Consider the following 23,037-nt stretch of genomic DNA (forward strand, 5'->3'; position numbering starts at 1 on the left):
AAAAAAACTTAATGCCAAAGTGGAATATTTTGGGGTGGCAAATCTGGACCTTTTCACCATTCAGTAAGTTAATTCCCAGTTAACAGCTCTTCATAAATCAAAGAGCTGCTTCTGTAGATAACCTGTGGTAATGAAGCCTTTAATGGCTAGTTGCTAGGAAGAAGAAACATCTGTTTGAGGATACAAAAAAGTATGAAACAGTATTCTTCTCTAGTAATTCATTAATCATCCAGATTTGTTTCTCTGGTTTCCTGATATTGATATTTGTGTTACTTGGTATTTTGTTCCGTTAGAATAAAATGTAAAAAAAAAAAAATGTGTCACTCCCATGAGACAGTTATACAGTTTTCCAACAGCTTTCTTAGAATGTTTACTGGGAAAATAAAGTTGAACCTATGGTGTAAATGAGGTTTAGGAGTTTTGATTTTGTGCTTTCCTAGCCCTTATCAGAGGAACTTCTAGAATAGCCATATTTGCCTTACCAGTAGATGAGGAATAGTCTTCACTAACCTTTCTCTTTGTTCCTTTGCTAGTTCGATAGAAAACACAAACTTTGTAAATATATTCAAATTCATAGAAAATAAAATTACAGTTGAAATTCTCTTGTAACATTTGCCCCTTTATAATTTAGCGTAAGAGTGCATGTGTGTTATTTGCTATTCCAGACATTTTCTGAGGGGTAGTCTTTGTTTACTTTGCATCAGGAGATTGGTGGTATAGAAGAGACGCCATTCTCAATGTAAGTGCTTGTCATAGGAATGATGGAAAACGTAGATGAGAAAGAAGATGGTGAACTAAAATGGAAATAGTTCAGTTAGGACATTAAAAACAGTTAAATTGTGATATGAACTTGTTGCTTCTTTTTTTGTAATTTATAGAATTTTAAAATTCTGTTTCTTCTCTGGTATAAAAATGATTTATACCCCCCATTTTTATGATGTAGTACAAAATCAACCTGTTTTTGACAGTTTTCATTCTATTTCACTACCTTAACTATGACACAGCTTTGGCCACCAGCCTTTTTTTTTTTTTTTTTTTTTAAACTTTGTTTAAATTCAGAATAGACCAAAGCACTTTTATTCTGTACCTGTTGGAACATTTCCTTTCAAATATTCCTGAACAGAATAGTTTATTATTGGAGCCAAAACTGTGCTTCAAAATTTGCCAACTTCTTTTGAGCTTGTTCTAAGTTAATTGACTTTCAGCTGAGTACACTGCTGCTACTGAATGTTGAGAGCTGTGGAAACCCTCAGAGCGTGCTTTTCCAGCTCAAAAGGTCAACTTTAACAGATATTTTCTGGCATTTTACTTGAGGGTCATTCGATTTGTCAGGTCTATACAGTGGCTTAATTAGCATGTTTTAGTCCTTAAGGTATTTGTTTTGGCTCTTTAAAGTTTTAGAATGTCAATATTTCAACACTCTTGGATGCCCCTTTTATTGGTGATGGTAAATGTAATCAAATATTTTTTGAGGGGCTGTAAATCACAGAGTAGCATTTGCTGCTCTTAAGTATTGTGAAGAAACAGATCCTCAGTTAAAACCATCTTTTCAGACTCCACTCAGTAATTTCTGACACCATATGTCATCTTTAGGTAATCGAGGGGTGATCATTCTGTATTGTTCTAAATTAGAAAAAAGATTTACCTTATGCCTTCTTTAAGGGGGAAAAAGCAAGACGGAAGTATTTAAGCTGTGTTTATAAGAGTTCCTTGGCTGGGCGTGGTGGCTCATGCCTGTAATCCCAGCACTTTGGGAGGCATGGTGGGCGGATCATCTGACATCAGGAGTTCGAGGCCAGCCTGGCCAACATGGTGAAACCCCGTCTGTACTAAAAATACAAAAATTAGCTGGACGTGGTGCTGGATGCCTGTAATCCCATCTCCTCAGGAGGCTGAGGCAGGAGAATCACTTCAACCTGGGAGGCAGAGGTTGCAGTGAGCCACTGCCCTCCAGCCTGGATGACAGAGGGAGACTCTATCTCAGAAAAACAAAAAAAATTTCTTAAGTGGTAGTAGGATTTACTAAACCCCTATGTACACTAAGGTTGTTACTTAGTTTAGGATCAAGTTCTTGGGATTAAGTTTGAATCAAAACACCTTTGCTTCCTCCTCCTAGGGAGGTGGCCTACTGAACACTAATCTTAGAGCTTTTAGCTTAGAACATTGTTACACTTGGGTTCAAATTCCAGCCTAGCCACTTAATTTGTGTTGTGGCCTGTGTGTGCTTTTTGACTCTGAAATTCAGTTTCTTTCATAAAGTACCTAGCATACAGGGGTACTGTCTCTGTCCTGTCCTCTTCTTAACAGTTAATATCCATTCAGTTGCATGACAGTTGCAGACTTTTTTTCCCCCCCATAGGTGTAAAGTACTTTTTGAAAAACATCTTGAAGTAGATCTGTTGTCCTACATTTCTTGGAGTTTGTCATGAAGTAGGAAGAATGCAAAGCTCATCTTCCATCCTTTGCTTTCTAGGTGGTTTGACCAACATAATTGATTTTCCAGGAGTGGAACAAAGTAAGAATAGAAAGTGCGAGGCAGGACTTGGGAGCCCAGAATGATGATTAATGATATTACACGAGCCTTTATGAACTAGAGCACCGGAGTGTGGAATTATTGCTCTACGTGGTATTGTGTGAATGTTTCAGAATGAATTAGCTTGACTCAAAATATGAAGGTGCTCTCAAGTGAGCTTCCCAGTGAGCTATTACTGGACTTCGAAGGTCAGCTAGTTGTTAAATTGAGCCATGAAGTATTGGTTAGGTAAAAACTAACTGTGGCTTATTTTTACTTTTATTGACATCATCTTCCTTAAGATGAGTATCCCTTTAATGTAAAATGTAAATACTATACTGAATATTCTCATTTTATCAAATAAGATGTTCAAGTCTAGATATACAGAGACCTGTGTTTTGGGATATTCAGAAACCTAGTATTCCTGCAGTGTTAGCAGATCAGAAGGCTGAGGAAAAAAATTACTATCCCTTTATTTTCTTTTCTGTTGAAATATTCATTGAAAACATTTAAAGCATTGCTTCATTCAGTCATCACAGACTTTACAGATTTCAGTTTGCGTGTATGGGGGAGGGGGCAGTTTCCATGAGGGTATGGTTAACTTAGCAGATGCAATTTTACATCTTGTTTTCCTTTTTTGTTAAATCCTTATGCATATTGTGAATTAGAGTTTATTTTTAGCTCTTAATGAGTTCTTTTCTCATCATTGTACTTTTTGTTGGAACTCTGTTTTGTACATACTGCTTTGATTTTGTAGGGAAAATGTGTATGGCGTACAAGTCCTGTATCCACCACCCCCCAACTCCCGTCCTGTAGCTCAATAAAAATTTGCATTTCTTGGTGAGGGATGATAGACTTCAATGTTTATTACCTTGTAGAGTAGATCTGGTGGTGCCCTTGACTCTTTACAACCTGTTTGACCTTTGGACTTAATACTGAGAAAGTGAAATCCTCCTTTTAAAGTAAAGTTTGAGGGAGGCATAGCTGGGTGTAAACTGGTAAATCAGAATCACTGCACTGTTTTCAAGGTCACTGGAGCCTGAGAGAACAGTTTTATTTCCTCACATTTTAATGCTTTAAATCCAGTCTTAAGGAGTTGCCTCCAAGGATACTGTCTTATGAATCCTTTTTCCTAATCCTGGTACTAGGCCATGGGAGCTTTTTTCATTCCACTTAAATGAATTGTAGTTTGCTCTTATTCTACTTTAAATGTATCTAAATATTTTGAACATAAATGAGAGACTGATTATGGTGTATCAAATCAGTTGACATCTTCTCATGTAGACAAGGGCTCTCCTAAATGACTTCCCAAATCCTGCCTCTAAAATTCTTTTTTTTATTTTGTGAACCTGAGTATTAGGTTAGCTCTTTTTAAACATGGTGCCAAGTGATTTTGCCATTATATGGTGCAGACAGTGTACTCCCTTCTCAAGTAGAATGATTTGGGATCTAGTATCCTAAAATCTAACAATGTTATACCAGGTTTGTTTTTAGACCCTTATATTCTTTATTATTTGTTGTCCTTTTTCTACGGAGGTCAGCCCTTTTATACATATTGGAATAGGATTAAAATCCAGAATTGTTAATACCAATTTGTTACTGTGTTTTATATATCAATATGTGTATTTTTTAAGTGCTGGAAATGGGGAGCCTTTGCAAAAAGGCATGGTAACATTCCATTATATCCCCAGCTCTAGAACATTCAAAGCTAGTCCTGATGTGCTACTTAAAAGTAGAATATGGAAATTTCTGGGGTTAGTTTCTTACTCTATTTGATATTTTAGTTCTCTGAATGCTTATGAAAAACAGTGTATTTGGACATAGCCATCAAAGTAAGGAGGATGTCTAATATTCTTTCCTAGCCCTTATAGTTGGACAATGGACTTAAAGAGTCTTTTTTTTTTCCCCTTTTTAAGACAGTACCCTTGGAGGCCACTGTGTTCATGATCAGTGACTCCTTGAGACTGGATTTATTCAATGGACCTGTTAGTATAGTGAATAACAGCTCTTATGTAATTTTGCATAGTTGTTAGTAGGCACCAAAGGAGGAAGGGTAAGCCATAGTTGCTCTATAGATTATAATGAAAGAAGGTCTCAGGCCAGATCCCACCACACATAGAAACCTCTGTCTAGCAAGCAGGACCAAATTGATGGACAAGCCTTTTCTGAAAAGCTTGGTAAAGTCCCACTTCTCTGTTAAGTGCTTTGAACACACTTTAAATGACATGTTCACCGGAGGCTGACAACATCCCAAAAGTCACATTCTGCACCCTCACTTTGCATCATGCAAAAAGAAATCCCTTTAAACAAAGACTGAAACCCAGGACCATTTAACATTTAGGGGTTCTCTCCATAAAGATATAACCACCTTGGATTATGCCACCTTGGATTTTTGTGCCCTGTTTATACGAAGGTGGGAAGTGTCTCTAAACTAATTTAGTCCATCTGCGTATCTTGAGTTCCTTTAATTTTACCAGTAAGACCCCATTTCTAACACTTTATACTAATTAACAAATAACTGGTTTACAGAACAAAACCCTATTTTGACATCCGTTAGGTGAGTCAGCAGAGAATTGTTTGTTGATTTAGGTATGGATAGTATGTAGGCTTACACTAGTCACTTGAATTTTAGCCTACTTGTATTGTACTAGTTAACTAATCCTGGATCGTGCATTAATGATAGCATGTTAGATGACCACCCAGAATTAAAGCTTAAACGGCTGGTGCGCACATGTCATCAGATTAATTCTAAACTTTAAAAAGAAATGTTTTTATTGTGGCAAAATATAACATAAAATTTATCATTTGAACCTTTTCAAGTTTATGGTTCAGTGACATTAAGCACATTCACAGTATTATGCAGCCATCACCATTATCCATTTCCAGTACCTTGTCATCATCCCAGATGGAAACTCTGTAACCATCAAACAGTAACTCCTCACCCACCTCCTTTGCTCCCAGCCTTTGGTAACCATTATACTTTCTGTGTCTCTATGAATTTGCCTATTCTCGGTACCCCATATAAATGAAATCATACAACATTTGATATACCAAAGTATTTTGAAAGTAAATTATGATAATTGTTTTCAGGAGATACTAGTTTTTTTCCCCTTGGGCTGTAGACTCTTCTGTGTATTTTATTTCTCTTCCTCTCCAAGTGGCTTTAGGGACCAACCCCTCCCCCTGAAATAAATAGCCTGGCTTCAAATTTAGTTCATGCCACATTCCCCATAAAAGTAACGTCCAATTAAAATACTGAATTTGTGCAATATTTTGCCAGATTGCTGACTGCTTGCAGGGACTTCATCTTACCCCCTTTGCAGTTGTTCAGCCTGGTTTCAGGCTTGTTTTATTCTTTTGAAAATTGCCTTCAATCTCTTATCACTCCCCATCTTGGCAGGTTACCTGGAGGAAGAGGCAGTGGTGTATGTCCAGTGGGTCAGAAAGAAGAACCCAAGTAGTTTTGCTCCCTGGAAGTCTTCTCTGCCTTCTTACTTTTCTACTCTTTTCTCCCTGAGAGTCAGAGCATTCAGGAACAAACATCCGTGTGGGGTCTTGGGACACAGGACACAGTGTGTAACATCCCCAGACTACTTCTCGTTACCTCACTTCATCCTCTGGCTGAGCTCTTGAAGGAAATCTTGGCAGAAAGCCATTCCTCAATCAGAGTCAAAGAGCGACGAGTTAGAAATTCTCTTCTGTAGTTTTAGTTCTTCCATTTTTTTCTCCCCCTTCCCTAGTACTCTTTCCCACTACCCCTCAAGTAAGCCCCCCATCAATACAACAGTCAACCACCCAACCAGAAACCCACAGGACAAAGGCATTTCTTTTTTTTAGACCACTGGAACAATTACTGTAGTTAGAGAAAACGTAAATATCTTTCTGAAGCAACCTTGGGAGACAGATGCTGATGTATGTTGAAGCTAGAGGCAGGTGGTTTGTGGCCTATTTCTGCCTTTGCATTATTTCAGATTCTGTTACTGAGTAGAACAGTCCTTTTTTAAAAAAAAAAAATTTAGGTCTTATATCTTGGCCTCCTGCCTTCTCTGTTGGCATCAGCCAAATGCATGTTGGCTGCAAGTACATCATTCCACACTTAGTGACTGGATTTATTTTCAGACGTTGGCTATTGACAACTGAAAAGCAATTTCCTGTGTTGGGGCTTAACAGAAAGCCTCCCCTGGGTTGTAAGAGTTTAAAATAATGAAAAAGGCGAATACTTCATGGTTAAAGTCTTAATGCAAGCTTTGTGTAGACTTATCCCCACTGCCTACTTTGCACTCATATTTGTAGGGAGTTTCCAAAAGCCTCTGATTGAGATAAGGAAGGTCGTCTACCTCTGGAGCTGTAAGGTCTTGTCTTGACTAAAGATGACTCAAGTTTAACCAGTTGTTCAGTAGTCTTGTCTGAGCTTTGGGTGTGCTGGAGAATATCAGCCAGTGTTAAGTTCTTGATTTCAAGTGGTGACTATCTGTTGAATAGAGCTTGTGCCATAAAATACAGTAGTCCTCCCATTATCAACAGTTTCGCTTTCTGCAGTTTCAGTTACTGGTGGTCAACCATGGTGTTAAAATATTAAATGGAAAATCCCAGAAATAAACAATCCATAAGTTTTGAGTTGCTCACCATTCAGAGTATCGTGATTAAATTTTGCACCTTCGTGCCCAGGATGTGAATCATCCCTTCATCCACATTATCCATGGCTGTACATTTTCCCTGTCCTTTAGTCACTTAGAATCCATCTTAACAGATCGGAAAAAAAAAAGTAGTGTGTGTTATGTTGGACTCAGTACTATCTGTGGTTTCAGTTATCCACTGAGGGTCTTGTAACCCCCAAGGATAAGGTGGGGGGTGGAGGACTACTGTACTCGGCGAGTGGAACTTCTTGTGGTATACCTCATGGTTCAAGGGAGGTAGAGGAGGAGGGAATATTCATACTGTGAAGGTGGAATGCAGGATGTTCTAAATTGGTGCCCGTTTTGTTGAGCTAAGATGTAGAAGTATAGTCTGGTCCACTAATGATTTGTTGATTATTTCATTTGATGATTAATATTTGATGCAGTCATTTATTTGAACAGAAATGAGAGAGGCTTTTTTTTTTTTCTTTTTCAGTTTACATGGAAAGATTTCTAAGGATGTTCATGGATCCAAGACAAACTTGTCTTTCATTTCATTAGGGTCCTTCTGTATTGGGGAATTCTCTTTCTTAGTATTTTGCTGATGGGAAAAAGCTAATTCCAGAAGCCAGTGGGGTGGGTCCTCTCTCTTTCTGCCTGCCTATAGGCAAGCAGCCAGTAAGGAACCCAAGTAAAGTCAATTAGGCATTTTCTCTCAGGACCTAGGGTCTTAAGGAAGTGATAGAAGGATAAGATGGTGATGATGACTCACCTCTCTGTTCTGAGGTGGGGGTAGTTTTACTTCCTGCTACTTAACTCCTTGAAGTCTGGTTCCCAGCCCTTACTCATTCTGAAAACCCTCTGTGACTCTTCCAGTGTGTTTCTTTGTGCCAGTTAGCTAGAGTCAGTGTACAATCTAGAACTCCATGGAAACAATTTTTATGTAATTCATATTTATCTTTTTCTATCAGTGTTTTTTAACTCAAAAGTAAGCTTATTAATTTTGTACTGGTCTCAATTTGACCTGTAAGTAACTTTTGTAATTGGTTAGAAGCCCCTGTTGTGAACTTGCCACAGCTATTGGTAAAGGAGTTTGTTTTGAGAGGTGTGTATGTATGTATGCATGTTTTGTAAATAAAGTCACTTGTCAGTGTCTTTCAAACAGTTTACTCATATTTGTGTCACATTGTTAGTGTTGGAGGAAAGCAAAGTTTGAATTTAATTATGAAAATAGTAGGTGCAGTGAAGATACCGATCCTCCCTTCCAAGTCATCTCTTGTGACTTCCTCCCCCTTTTATGTTTCTTGGGCACTACTTTGCTCTCTGGGTGTGAGCAAGAACAACCTGAAGAATGACTGAGATGACCACCAGCAGTAGCATTCACACAGCAGGTCTTTTTGGATGTTTCATCTCTAGCTTTTAGTCTTCAGAGGTCAGTAATGTTTGGTGACTCCCATTGCTTTTAGTAGCTAAGGAGAGTCATATATCTTGTGGAAAAACAGATTTGCCTGTGAATGACCTACATTTATCTCCTCTGCTTATTTAGTGGTCATTTCTTTAAAACCCTTTAGTTAACCCTTTTGGTTTCCAGCCATGTAGGGACATATGTATGCTTACAGGCATTATATTTCTGTGTCCTATGGGATAAGTAGTATATGTCATCATTAGGTTTTTGAACAGTCTTTGGTTCTCCTTGAAGAGATTCAAGTCTAGTTTTACCTTTATTACAGTATGTTTTTTTCCCAGCAAGTAAGTCACTGATGGTGAATCTTAAATGTAATTGTTCAAAAAAGAATCTAGTCAATTTTGTGTTCTTCTTTGCAACCTATTAAGATGTTTATGTACACCGAAAGGATTTGAATGGGATATCTGTTCAGGTAGCTTTAAGTGAAAACGTGGTGGTGGGTAGGGCAGGGGAATGACCTGGCCAAGATATTACCAGGTTATAGAGGATTACACAGAAAATCTTTGTATAACATCTTAATGTGGCTATAGATTTTACATTCAGAAAACATTCTTCTTTGGGGATTGTAAAAATCTACCATAGTTCCTGGTTATTTGATTTGTATTTTGTTTCTTGAGACAGAGTCTTGCTCTGTCACTGCCCAGGATGGAGTGTGGTGGTGTGATCACAGCTCACTGAAGCCTCAAGCTCCCAAGCTCAAGTGATCTTCCCACCTTGGCCTCCCGAGTAGCTGGGACTGCAGACATGTGCCATTATGCCCAGCTAATTTATATATTTTGTAGAGACAAGTTCTCCCTATTGTTGCCCTGGCTAGTCTTCAGCTCCTGAGCTTAAGTGATCCTTTAGCCTCAGACTCCCGAAGTGCTGGTATTTGGGAGCCACTGTGTTCAGCCTGTTTTTTTTGGTTTGTTTTTAAAAGGTTTTTTTTTTGCTTCATTTTCTTTAAGTCATAGATTACAATGACAGAATGCAAATGAAGGAACAAATTAGCTTTGTAGGGAATAATGAGATGAAAGTTCTGATTCCTTTACTATTTAATTTTTTTTTTTTTTTTTTTTTTGCGGGGGGTGCGCAAGAAGGATAAAGCAGCCCAAAATAGTATAGTAGGCTTTTGTGTTAAGATCCATTTCGGTATATATATGTTTTCTTGCTAGAAAATACTCTTGCTTGAGAAAAATAAAGTTTATAATCTAAGTAGAATACCGTAATAATGTTGTCAATTAGGATAACTAGAATAAGCACTTAATAGGTTATATTCTATTTGGATATAGGGGCTAGTAAGTGATCTGGCAGCATACATATTTAAAGTTTTTCCCCAGATAAAGGAGATTAGTTTATAATATATAACTATTTTATTCCTTCATTAGAAATAGCAAGGAAGAAATTTTCAGCAACAAAATAGGAAAACGCTTGACAGCATAGGCTATTGAATATTGGAATGAGCTGAAAAACTAGTTATGTAGTGAAACATTCATTTCTTCGAGTGGTGTACTTGTAATTGAATACCTAACATTTTGTATGGCATTCTGCATTGTAGGAACCTCTTTAACAAGACTGATTCTAACACGCAGATCAGAATCTATTTGTGAAACTTAAGGTGGAGATGGTAGAATCATAGGTGGGGGCGAGCATCAGAGAGTACCTTTAGTGCAGTTTCTTTTCCCACAGATGAGATTCCAATCTCAAATTCATAAGGCTAGTTAGCTGCAGGCCTTAAACTCCTAACCTCCTTTTCCTTAGGGACCCCTTTGTGGTAATAAGATGGATTCTTCTGATCCACTTGTCTTAGCCTTAATCTTAAAATGTGTTTGCCAAGTGGGCATGTAATGTGGCCCAAATAGCTGAGAAGCTCTGTGTATAGAAGTTACTTCCCACATCAGATGGTCCTTCATATTGTTTAATCTGGTGCCATAAAAACATAGCGCCTTCCCCAAGAGTGGGTCTCAGATATGTGAATAAGCAAATCGAGTAACTTCAGTAACAGCAGATTAAAGAAAGCATCACATTAAAAGTTTTTAAGATGAATTAAAATTGAAGCGTTGTTGAATAAGATTTTTTTAACCCTCTACCCTGTTACACATTTAAGAGTACTTGAGATGATAAAATGGTAATATGTTAAAATTATTTTTGTGTTCAGGTTTTTCCTGTTTCCTAGGAAAGACGTATCCAGAATTAACAGCAATGGTCAGATGTACTAAGTTGCTGGGTATATGATTTAGATAGTTCGTTTTTAATATACTTTAAAGTCAGTGGTAAAAGACAAGACAAGCCTCTGTGCTCCGCTCATTCGGCAGGATAATGTGTTTACTATATCATGCTGATGTGGATGGTGCTGCATTACTTTTGTGTCCTAATGAGTCATTGTCTAGGTAAAATCTTCTTAGCAAAATCTTCCTCAAAAGTATCCGTGAATTCTAAATTTGGAGTATTACAATAGCTAATCACTTCAACTTTTAGATGAGGTGATTTGGGAAGAAATGCTCATGTGTGATATGAATGTGGCAGTCGTAGGAGCTGCACCATTTTGTACTTCTCTTTAGGAGCCATCTGTTAATCGGTGGGCAAGTTGCCCTGTGGTCTCAGAGTGGTTTGCTGTAGCATAAGCTGTCCCTGAGCAAAAACAAAATTGATAACTTATTTCTGTCAGGGTACCTCTTGGACTTAATTCGTAGCCACGGTTCCCATCTGACCTATAGCCTTTACAACTTTAACCATATACAGCTCATTTTCCTCTGGGGACTGTGTTCCATTGGGATTCCTTTTCTTTATTGCTTCAGAGAGAGTGTTCTTGAGGTTTTTGAAGCTGTGTCTGTAGTATTTAAATAGGGTTCCTTTAACTCAGCATTTATACCCCCACCAGCCCAAACACCATCAGTCTGTTTGGGGATTTTTCCTAAGCATATAAAAATCAGTGCTGTGTGTGACTATTTTAAGTTTAGAGGAAAGAAAGAAAAATGTTCCTCATACCCTCTTGATTAACTGCCTCTTCATTAACTATAAGCAACATGTCCTGTACTAAGAGAATAAAAATCACATGTTATTTATACTTAATCCTTGTGTCGACTGGGGACAATGGATGTCCTTTGGAAATTTACTTCCTTTGTCTTTGCTAAAAATACCTCTAATTTAATTCTGCTCTTTCTTTTTGATATAAAAGGAATTACAGTGGACAGTTTCCCCCTGGTGGAAGGGTTGTACGTATCACTCTATAGCAGATACTTTATGATCAGTACACATAAGGTGAAATATGTTTTTACTGTATTGAAACATCTTATCATGTGATGCTACCCAATATTCCCTTTGTAATGGCTCAGCTTCCCTCCCTCTTTCACTCCTTTTCTAACTTGATGTCACCGTATTATATGCGAAGGACGTAGGTATGTACGTGCATTCACAAGGCATGTGTAATTTTGCAGTTGCTACTCAGAGTTAAAAATAAGGTTTGTTAACACTTGCAGTAGTTTCTCCCCACTTACTATGGTAGTTATTAACACTTTGTCCACTCATAATAGCAACTTAGCTGGGTTGGGGGGCAGAAAGAGGATTCAGGTACTTGTTTTTACAGCTATGTAAAGGAGGTCTCAGAAAATCATAAGGCCTGCCTGATGTAGTAATCTTGGGTTTAGCTTTTTGGTGGTTGGGGTTATCCATATCTGTTAGTTTTATAGTGCAAGAATATTTGCAAGGCTGCTGAGTTGGTGTGTTATATTAATCTCTGGGTATTATGGTTCAAAAGGTTTCTTGCCTTCTAGTTACTTTTACAAAGGCAAGATAGTATCATGCCAAGGAAGTATGGATCCTCCTGGGACACAAGGAGTTGCTAGGTTTCAATCCTGGCCATTACTTTAGAAGGCCTGTAACCGAACCCAGGTTCAGCTGCTTGCCACTTGAAAGCCAGAACACAAGAGGCAAGGATTGGTGGAAGGAAAAGCAGTTTTAATGGGAACCAGCAAACTGAGAAGATGGCAAACTAGCATTCTGAAGTACCATCTTCAATTTAAAAATTTACCATAGGGTTTTCAAAGGGAAAGGTATGGGAGACGTGCAGAAATGGTGCAGGATCTGTGTGTCTTGTTCAGTGGCTCTCTTGGGTGTCTGAAGGTCTGATTGGCATTATCTTGACTTTGGCTCAGTGGTAGTGGACTAATTATGACTCCTCCTAATCATGAGGATTTTGCAGTGGGGACTCTGTTCCTGGTTTGTTTCAAGATTAGCCTGTGGGATTTCTTAAGAGCCTAAGTAGATAAGCACGGATTGCCTAAGGGGAGTGTCTAGAGAGGGAAGGAATAAGGAGGTGAGAGGGGAGGGAAGAAAGAAAAAGAATGTAGGTGATTTCTAACCCTGAGGTCCGTAGTTACAGTCTTACATCTGCATTTGCTCAGTGATTATACCAGGCCACTAAGGTGACTGTCCCTGGGTCCCTCGTGTGCCTCTTTCCTCATTGTGCCTCAGTGCTTGGTGCATCCTGCAGTTTGTCTGCTGTAAACCTTCACATGGGCCAGCCTTGCTCCCAGGATGGGGGGTCGGTTTGCTTGCCTCTACATAGATGCCTTATGTTCAGCGTCGTATGCCTTTGGCCTGTCTCTTTTATACTTCTTTACAAATTTGTTCTCCACGTTCCTATTTCCTTAATTTGTTTGTCAGGAAACACCTGAATTTTATCTTCTCTGTTTTGACACACTAAAGAGTTCTCTTTTTCAAGCTGGTCCTGGTTAAGCCTGAAACCCCTGTGATGCACTTTATGTATTTCATGTTCATTAGGTGCCTGCATCTCCCTTGTTTACTGTGTGGGGCTTAAAATTTTTGGGCATCTTAGAGGGCAGAGACCGTGTGGTATTGATCCCATCTTTTTTCACCGCTGTGAAATCATGCTATGCGTATGAAAGCATTTTAATGCAATCTGCTGAGGAGAGAAATGTCTTGTGTGGGAGACTGTTTTGGCAGTAGCAAACATGTTTGGCTTTAGCCATAAGAACTGCTTTCTGAGTTTGGAAAAGGAGTATGTAAATCAAGGCCCATTTTAAATGGATCTTTTTATAATGCAGATACCTCTCATCTATCTGTTTTGTAATGATGGATTTGTTTTGGGGGCTTAAGTGATTTGTGCACCTGCAAGATGTCCTTCCTTTTCTTTCAGGTCATTTTTTTTTTCTTTCATAGGTAGTCTCTTGGATGGATTAATAAAGAATTGAAGTTCCAGTCAATTTATTTCATGACAAAGAACAAGAAAAAAACAGAGATGTATTTGGAGATTATAAATATTCTGATTGGAAAGTTGTAAACTTTGGATGTACAGGATTCTGCCACAAAGTAATTTCCACACGCAGCCAAAGGCAATCAAGTGTACACTTTTGAAAGACTGAGTTTGGAAAGGTTGATTGTGTTGTGGAAACCCAACTGCTCCTTTGAGCTAGCTGTGTGTGCCCTTGAGCAAGTTAAATTAGCATCTTTGAACCTCCAACTTTATGTCCGTAAAATGGATACAGATGTATTTACATGTAGCCTTGTGGTGAGAATTAAATGTGATATATGTAACGTAAGGATCATAGTTGCTTGATAGTTTAGTTTGGCAGTGGTACTGTTGACTTCCAGACAGGTAGACATAGCATTTATGGGGCAGTGTGAATGGGCATTTTTCCCCAACAAACTTACCTTTTCCTACTGGAAGGTTTGGGCTGGTGAACCTTTAACTTTTGGGTGAGAGAGTGATTTTTTAAGAAAAATGTGTTCAAGAAGAAAATTTATCTCTAACAATAATTTTTTTTTTTCACGTGGACTTGGTGAGTTTGGTAGAGTCTAATTTTATAGTTTCCCGTTCTTGACAAAATGGGGAGCTCTCCATGGTGGTTTGCAGGACTCTGACATAGTTTCAAAACAGGCACTGATCTAATTATAGTGCATAGGGCCTTTAAATTTTTTGTTTCTTGTGGTATCTGAGTTAAAAAATGATCTCGTACAGAGAGAAAAACACATTAAGAAGCCGTACTGCCTCTTGATGGGCTGTTTAGTGGGGGGGGGGGGGGGGGTGTGTGTGTGCAGGCACAGGCAAGAGTGCATGTTTGTGAAGATTGACACCAGCTGGTCGCACAAGCAACAGCAGATGCCCTTTTTACTACCACAGTTAACTTGTTTTCCTCTATCACAATAGTATTTTGAGGAATACAGTTCCTTTGCCTTCATCCCAAATGATACATACTTGAACAACTCCATTGTCTTTTAAGTAAACACAAGATAAAGCAGATAATATAAGACTCTGTTAGTGTGTGTGTGTGGGGGGGGGGGTGTGGGGGTGGTGGCGGATCTGTATAGAATTAATTATAATTAACAAAGAAAGAGAAAGTTGCAGCATACCCAAACCTTTAATTGAAAGTAGATTGGACTAGCCCAGAGTTGTTAATGTCCTAACCTTTTTTGAACTGTCAGGTATGACTTTCAGGCTATCTGAAGGTATTTTGGCACTTGCTCTATCCTGGTGGCAGCTCCAGTGTTTGAAGGTAGAACTGCTGACCTATCTTTTAGAGAAACTACCTACATCAGTAAGTAATGAGAACCACCTTTTGTTTTCATTGTGGTGCTGAGCATGCTACACTATCTCAGTCACTTTCTTTCAAGCTGGAGAACCTGCTTTCAGGTAGAGTCTCATCCTGTGTATTGTAGAGGAATTGGTTTATTTTGCTACTACAGGTAATTTTTCCTAATCTTCCTGGTCTTGGATGCAGGACATCTTTGTGTACCCAGTGTAATACTTCTCAAGAATTTAGAGGATTTAATATGCTGTTTCTGTTCTCAATAGTCTAAGACTGAATTGTGTGGGAGTTCTTAATGTTGTCTGAAAATGTGATATATTAAGAACCCACAGTTTCGCCAACTTAAGCAGGGTCATGCTGCATTGCCAGCAGATTCATAATTACTGGGACTGGAACTACAGGAAAATAGAGCTCTACCAGTTGCATAATCAGGGGACAGATATGGCTATTAAAATTAACTTGAAAGGAAAATGCCCTGGTGCTGAGGACATTAACCACTCCCTCTAGAATTTAGGCTGCTTAGGTAATATTTACCAAATGATCACTATTTGCAACTTTGATTTCAGCAGAAAAGTTATAATTTAAACTCTTCTATATTAGCTCCATGTATCTGTAAAGTCCTGAAAATCATTTAGAAGCATTGGAGCCTTTCATTCTCAGGCCAGCTTTATTAGCATTTGGGTGGAAGATGAGTCTTCGAGTGAGCCATCTGTTTTCTGTATTATGTGAGTGTCTAGGTTGAATTCTCCATCCTTGTGATAATCCCTATTAATGTCCTTTGGGAAGCTGGTAGAAATGCTCCCAGCTTTCAGGAAGGCTGGCTTGGACTGTAGTAATAGGATGTCAGCAGTCCTCCATCTCACAATTTGATCTTACTCATTAGAGGGCAGCAAGGAGGACCTGTTTAACTTGACCCACGTTAACTTGAGTGTTTAAATGGAAGGACCTGCTGCATCTGGCATGCTACATTTGAGGAGACTCAGGCTAAGTCAGGAATTAAAATGTGGAGAAAAACGTGACTAGAGAGAATTGCATCCCTCTGTTCTAAGATTCTCTCAAACCTTTTCCCTGCTGTGTGGTACCCACATGGTTTTGCTATGTATCAGATCTGAGATAGTAAGAAAGCTCCTTTGTTAAGTCTGGTGCGAGTTGCTTTGGTGCCAGAGCTGCAGTGCACAGCCTGTCTGAACAGACACACATAATGAGTGCCCAAGAACAGTAAGTCCATCTGAAGAAATACAACAGATTTGCAACTTTATTGTGTGTTTGAGGTAGGAGAGAGAAGGGTATTAGGAGGGAACAGGGTCTTTATTAAAAGCAACAATTTTCCCCCTTTGTAACGAAAACTTCTTTTTGCAAATCAAATTATTTGCTTTTTTTTGGTGTTAAGGCGTGCAGTTTTATGCAAGAGCTGTGTTTGCAGGAAGCGAATCTTTCCGTTTTGCTTTTTAAAAGTATTGCATTATTAAACCTCAGATTGCAAGTCTTGCTTGACAGAGAGGACCATAGTGACCTGTTTCTGCTAACTGTGGGATCTGAAAAAGATTCACACGGCTTTTATTCTTTTATTTCATAAAACATTACTACTGCTCTAAATGAAATAATAGATACACATCAATCAGTGTAGGCACCTTTTATTGTTGATTCAACTACCAGGTTTTTACAGAATTCACTCTGCATTTTATTTGACTTGTACATGAATAGTCTCAGCAGACTTAATTATATTAGTGAAAAAGTACTTTCAACAAAATTATATGCTGACATCCCATAATTCATACTTACAGATTTGTGGAACAGATTTATGTAAATCTATCAAATTACTCTAGATGACATTTTTTTAAATTGAGACTTCATCTTAATGGTATTTGTAGAAATTTTTCATATGAAAAATTTTACATGAACTATTTAAAAGTCGTATGACTTCCTTATGAAGGCAGAATACTGTAATATTTGAGCATCTTGTTTCCACATGTTCTGTAATCCATCTGGTACAGTGTAAGGACATGAGGAACATGTTTATAAGGGCAACTCTTGCCTAAACCACAGGCTCCTGGAAGGCAGATGCTGCTGTTCCTTCATTTGTTGTTCATTCAGTCATTCACAGAACATTTAATGATCTGTCTTAGGGTCCTCTTTGTCAGGAACTATGTTCTGCTTGCCCTTACTCAGCAGTCTAGTGAGGGAGCATCCAAATGGACCCCAGACACACGTAACAAAGATAACGGAATAATATCAGAAGCTGTGGGAGGACTAGTCGAGAGGAGCACTGAGCAGTGTGCACTGGGGATGGGGCAAGTTGTGGCAGGAAATGACTTCAGAGAGTCTCAAAGGATACATGGGAGTTGGCTAGTTGGAGAGCTGTGTTCGAGACATAGAGAACTGAATGTGCATTTTAGGGTGTATGTGTAGGAGTGGTGGAAGATGAGCGAAAGTAGAAGTGAGCAAAAAACTGACAGTGACTGGAAACCAGAGTATGGTTAGATTTGTGTTTTAAGAAGTTCTCCTGGACAATGTTTTGGTGGAGGATGGCTGTTTTTGGAGTTAATGGGAGTCTAAGCAAGGGGTGTCCTATTAGGATAGTGTAGCAATGATCAGGGCCAGAATAATACAGAACCAATGCTAACGCAGACAAGGGGCCAATTTAGCTGGTAGAACTGGCAGAATGTGATGCGTGTATGGCAGAACTTGGGCTGGAATGTCTTGCACATCTTCACTGTTAAGACTTGAGCTAGTTCCTTCAAGCCTTGGATCAAATGTTACCTGCAGGATAGGGCCTGCTCTCACCATTGTATTTAAACAGCAGCCCTGCTCCTCCCCTCCCCTCCCCACTCTCATCCCCTGCTGCTTTTTTCTCCTTAGCTCTATTTTCTTCTAATACCCCGTAGAATGTGTTCCTGTCTCCCCATCAAAATATAGGCTTTATGAGAAAGAACTTTTTCTCTTTTGCATCCTCAAGGCCTAGCAAAAAGTATGGTTCCCATAGTTATTGAATGCTTATTGTAGATGAGAAATTTTTAGGGTGACTCTTGTTTTTTTTAAATACAAAGTTTTATTTTCCACAATTTTGTGTTGAGGATCTCGTTTAATACTGGTTGGATAAAATTAATATACCTTTTAATCAGGAATTACGGTAGTCTATTGCCTTTACCTTTAAACCTGTGGGGTTAATTTGATTTTTATGAACATTGGTAGTAATTTAAAATAGAAAAGACTAAATAAAGTGACCTTTGAATGAAACAGGTCCAGAAGATTGTGTATTTTTAATTAAAATATGCAATTAAAATTTTAATTAAAGTAGGGTATTAAAACAATGTAGGTGGCAGGGGAATAGCTGATGCTTTGAATTACGCAGTTTGGGATCTATTGCCGTTTACTGCGTTTCCCACAGTAGCACTTTGCCACTAAACGGATTCTCTTCCTGTTTTCCTCTCCTTGCTCTGAACCCTGCTCTCAGTAGTTTTTGGTCCTCTTCAGAGGCATGTGGAGTGCTTCAGCTCTGTGGTATAGATCCCTTGACCATGATTTCTACCAGCCTGTTTATAACTGTTCTCCTTGTGCCAGGAGCATTTTATAAACTATTTTTCTATCTCTTGTGAAGAAGCGTTTCTTTTCTGTGGCACATATGTTAGATTAAAAAGAAGGGTGTAAAACAAAAGGCATTCATACACAACAGTGCAGCACAGAATATAGCAAAGTTCCAGAATCCCTACCAGGGCCATTAAGATCAAGACTTGGGGCCAGGTGCGGTGGCTCACACCTGTAATCCCAGCACATTGGGAGGCCGAGGTTGGCAGATCAGTTGAAGCCAGGAGTTCGAGACCAGCCTGGCCAACGTGGTGAAACCCTGTCTCTACTAAAACTACAGAAAAATAGCTGGGTGTGGTGATACATGCCTGTATTCCCAGCTACTTGGGAGGCTGAGGCAGAAGAATCGCTTGAACCCAGGAGGCGGAAGTTGCAGTGAGCCGAGATCATGCCACTGCCCTCCAGTCTGGATGACAGAGAGAGAGAGAGACCTTGCCTCAAAAGAAAAAAGATTTGAATTAATGGTTCGAAAATTCTTGAGAACACTTGACCACAGGTAGCTTTTGAGAATAGCTGAGGACATGTGGCGTTGACCCTCTTCTTTATGTTCAGTTACCAGGCAAATTTTTTGGCATTTAAAGACAGGATTTGTTTTTCTTAAAGGCTTTTTTTTTTTTTTCTTTGGAAGAGCCTTAGCTTTGTCATTTTGGTCAGAATAGTCTTTTAATCATGTTGGTTTCCATAATGGTTATACTTGGAATTTAAATGTAGCATTTTATAAAACTTTTTAAAGAAATGAATCTTAGTTTGGGGATTATCAGTATGCACATTCTAAATACAGAGAGACTTGAAAAATAGGTTTGGATGATATGGATAAATGATGCTTGGTTTCCAAGCCTTCCCTGGTGGCCCATGACTGTTACTGATGAATATAAGAGTGGGAAAAGGGTAGGTTAGGTATTTTTTTTAATGTTTGCCTTGCTACTGCTTTTATTTGTAAAAACTGTGCACTCACTTATAACCAGAAATATACACTATATAAATAAGATGCAATTTATGTTGTCATAGGAATGAATAATGGCACAGAAATTTATATATAGTAAAACCAATACTTGTACAAAAGATACAGAAGTTTGAGATAGTAGTCAAACAAGAAACAACTTTTGAGGTAAAAGTGTCAGAAGTGCCTGGTTACATTATTATTCAGGCATATTGGGTACAAACTAGTCCTAGGCTTATATGCAATATGCCTGAAGTCTCAGTTCAGGTATAAACTAGTTAATTGAGTGGAGTAGAGCACAGCATTTGAGAGTCCTGACTTCAAGTCCTGACTTTACTACTTCCTCCCTGCCTTTTTGATTTGTAGAAGCTGATTGACCTTGCCAAGCTTCAGATATCATTTCTACCTTGTAGGAGAAGAATCTGAATGCCGAACATGGTTAATGTGAAGCTACAATTAAACAGTAAAATACCATGTAGCTAAAAGGTGAGAATGGGGAGGCTTGCCTATCTTGGTATCATCTGTGATGCCCTTAATATATATTAAACATCCAATAAATATTTGCTGCCGTGATTACAGATTTTCACTGTAAAGTAATTTAAAGTTCTAACTCCCTTTTGTTATAGTGCCAACATTTTAATACACCAACGACGGTAGGTTTAGGAATGCAGTCTTTTAATAGCAGATACGCCCTTTCATATTATTTTGCTTAGGATAATAATACAGTTTTGCTTACCTCAAACATATTCTGAGTGGCACTCATCCTAATAATGCCACTAGGCAAATAAGAAGCTTTTTATAAGAAGGCAAAGTCATTTGGGGATAAATATTTCTGAGTATAAACAACTTAACAGATACTAGATATTTGACTGAGTCATGATTGCTTGAGGGTATCAGGTGGAAGGACCCATTCGATGGTTGGGTCCTCTGATGGTGGTGGTGGTGATGATGATAATAGCTTTGGTTAAATAAACAACATCAGTAAGTTTCTCATTCTTTGGTTTAGCAAATGTTTCTGTGCCTACAGCAGGCCGGGAGTAAGGGTTCAGAGGCCAGAGTGGGAAACAGCTAAGTAGGAAGTAAGCAAGACAGGCTTTTCACTTTACCCAGTGATCTAATCTCAGTAGGCACTCCTGTGCCCCAGACGGACCTCAGGAGGCCAATAAACTGTTCCTTTGAAGTAATAGGTAACTTGAAGATTTTAGAAGAAATACATCCATATGTACCTAAACAACGCAACAGTGAAACAGCAGTCATCCCTGCAAGACCTTTCTTAGACCTCGCAGCAGCCCCAGCTAGGTTCTCACCATTAATGCAGTGATTTCTCAACATGGTGGTTGTACGTTAGTCACCAGGATTTTAAAAAGCTAGTACCAATGCTTCATGACAGACTGATAAAATCAGAGCCCAACGTGGGAGGATCGCTTGAGCCCGGGAGTTCAAGCACGGCCCAGCCAACATAGTGAGATCTCATCTCATATACACACATATATGTATACACTACACAAACACACATATATGTGTGTGTGTGTGTGTGTGTGTGTGTATATATATATATATATATATATATATATATATCTTTGGGAGTGGGATTCAGGGATCAGGTTTTCTTGTTTTAGTTTTTTTTTTTTAAGCTTTCTAGATGATTCCATTGCAGTCAAGGTTGAGAATGCACTGGGGTTAGAAGCTGCTAAGATGCAGGAGGAGTAGTGTCTATCAGTAAAAAGGGCAATTAGACTATGCTGATACAATTGATTTATTTTGTCATAGAATAGCAGCGTGACAAAATTATATTTGTATTGCCCTTTTTTTCTGTTATATTTGTAGCATCTTTTTTATTTAGCTTTAAATGAATATACTTAAAATCTTTAACAGTAAGCATATTATTTTTTCTCATGTTATCTTTTGACTAAGGAGGATCCACTTTCATCATTAATGAGTATTTTCATCAATGTGTCAGCAACCTAGTTGGGTAGGAATTACCCTCGTTTTAGAGATAAGGAAGCTGTGGTTCACAGAGGTGTTAAGTAGCTTCTTCAAAGTTGCACAGCTAACTGAGAGCCAGTAAACAACAGAGCCAGTATTGGAAGTCTGTCTTTCCACTGTAAACTGGTTCCTTGAGCAGATTTTGTTACATTCAGCCAATTTAATTCTACTCAATGACAATAGGTCTGCAACACATTTTCATAAGAGAGGCATAATGCATGCAGTATACACATGATAAATGTTGAATTAATGAAAAGCTGAATGCTTAAAAATATAGTGGCTTCACATGTGACTCTTTACTAGAACTGTAAAATTAAACCTCTCAATTTTAGTGTGAGATAAAATTAACCTAATTAGTTTTTAGCTCTCTATTCCTTTCTCTTTTTGAAAAAACAGGAGAAAATACATTTTGATAGAGGACATATATTAGCAGTGATTATCCAAAATTCTGATTGTGGTCCCAAAATACAATTACTAGTTTTCATATTGGGCACTGTATTTAGCCTTCTCTTTTCGTTTATGTAGTAACAAGTAGCCACATTACGATAACCAGAGTAGCTGTCCGAAAAACCCACATTGATAACCACTTGCACCTATGGTGCCCCGTCAAGAACAAATACCTCACTTCCCTATGAAATTGATGCAACAGTAGTACTTAGTAAAAGCATTTGGACCGTCCTTGGGCATCTGGGAAATCGTCATTTAGTTTGTTTTGACTTTTGTAGACTAAACTTTTCTTATGCCGATTTTTGTCACCTGTATTAATGTTTCTTGCCATTTCAAACTGAGAAACTTTCTTCATTGAAAAATTGAGACCTTTGCAATTGACTTTAGTTATCTTTGCATTCCATTGATTCAACTGCTTTTGATAGCTCCCATTTTCTGAGATCTAGGGCATCAGTGAACCAGGAGTGAGAGGGCTCAGATGATGGGCGGAGGGTGGCAACAACAACAAACACTTTGAAGCAACTTTTACTCTAGACTTTTTTTCTCCTGTTATTTTTGTATATGTTCTATTTCTTCTTTTCCTATATGTTCTCTTTGTCTTCGATGTCATCACTGTAAGTCTTTGTGTTCGTATTTCTCTACTCTTATCTAGATCATAAAACCCTCTTTGGAGAAATTTGATTGAGTGTGTTTGAAGATAAGCCCTCCTCTAAAATAAACGTACATGTATACACGCCCACACATGGTTCTTCACCATTTTAGACTCCGACATAATTGTACTTGGTAAAGGCTGTAAATATGTCAGGGTACAATTTACAGAACACTGACAGATTCTTGGTTGATGTTTTCTGTCTTCCCATTTTTATGGCTAAGGAAACTGAAGCTGAAAAGATATTGCCTGTTAAGCCCTCTCCATAGCACAGAGATTTATCCCCACAGTTTGTGAAGCTGAGCTTTGT

General features: G+C 38.5%; 1 protein-coding gene across 14 annotated transcripts in view; it reads left to right on the plus strand.

The window, feature by feature from the left end:
• Window positions 1-23,037, plus strand: part of ELAVL2 (ELAV like RNA binding protein 2) — a 159,281-nt gene that overhangs the window by 95,564 nt on the left and 40,680 nt on the right. The window lies entirely within an intron of this gene.

The sequence above is a fragment of the Nomascus leucogenys genome, chromosome 8 (genome assembly GCF_006542625.1).
Source record: "Nomascus leucogenys isolate Asia chromosome 8, Asia_NLE_v1, whole genome shotgun sequence".
NCBI lineage: Eukaryota > Metazoa > Chordata > Mammalia > Primates > Hylobatidae > Nomascus > Nomascus leucogenys.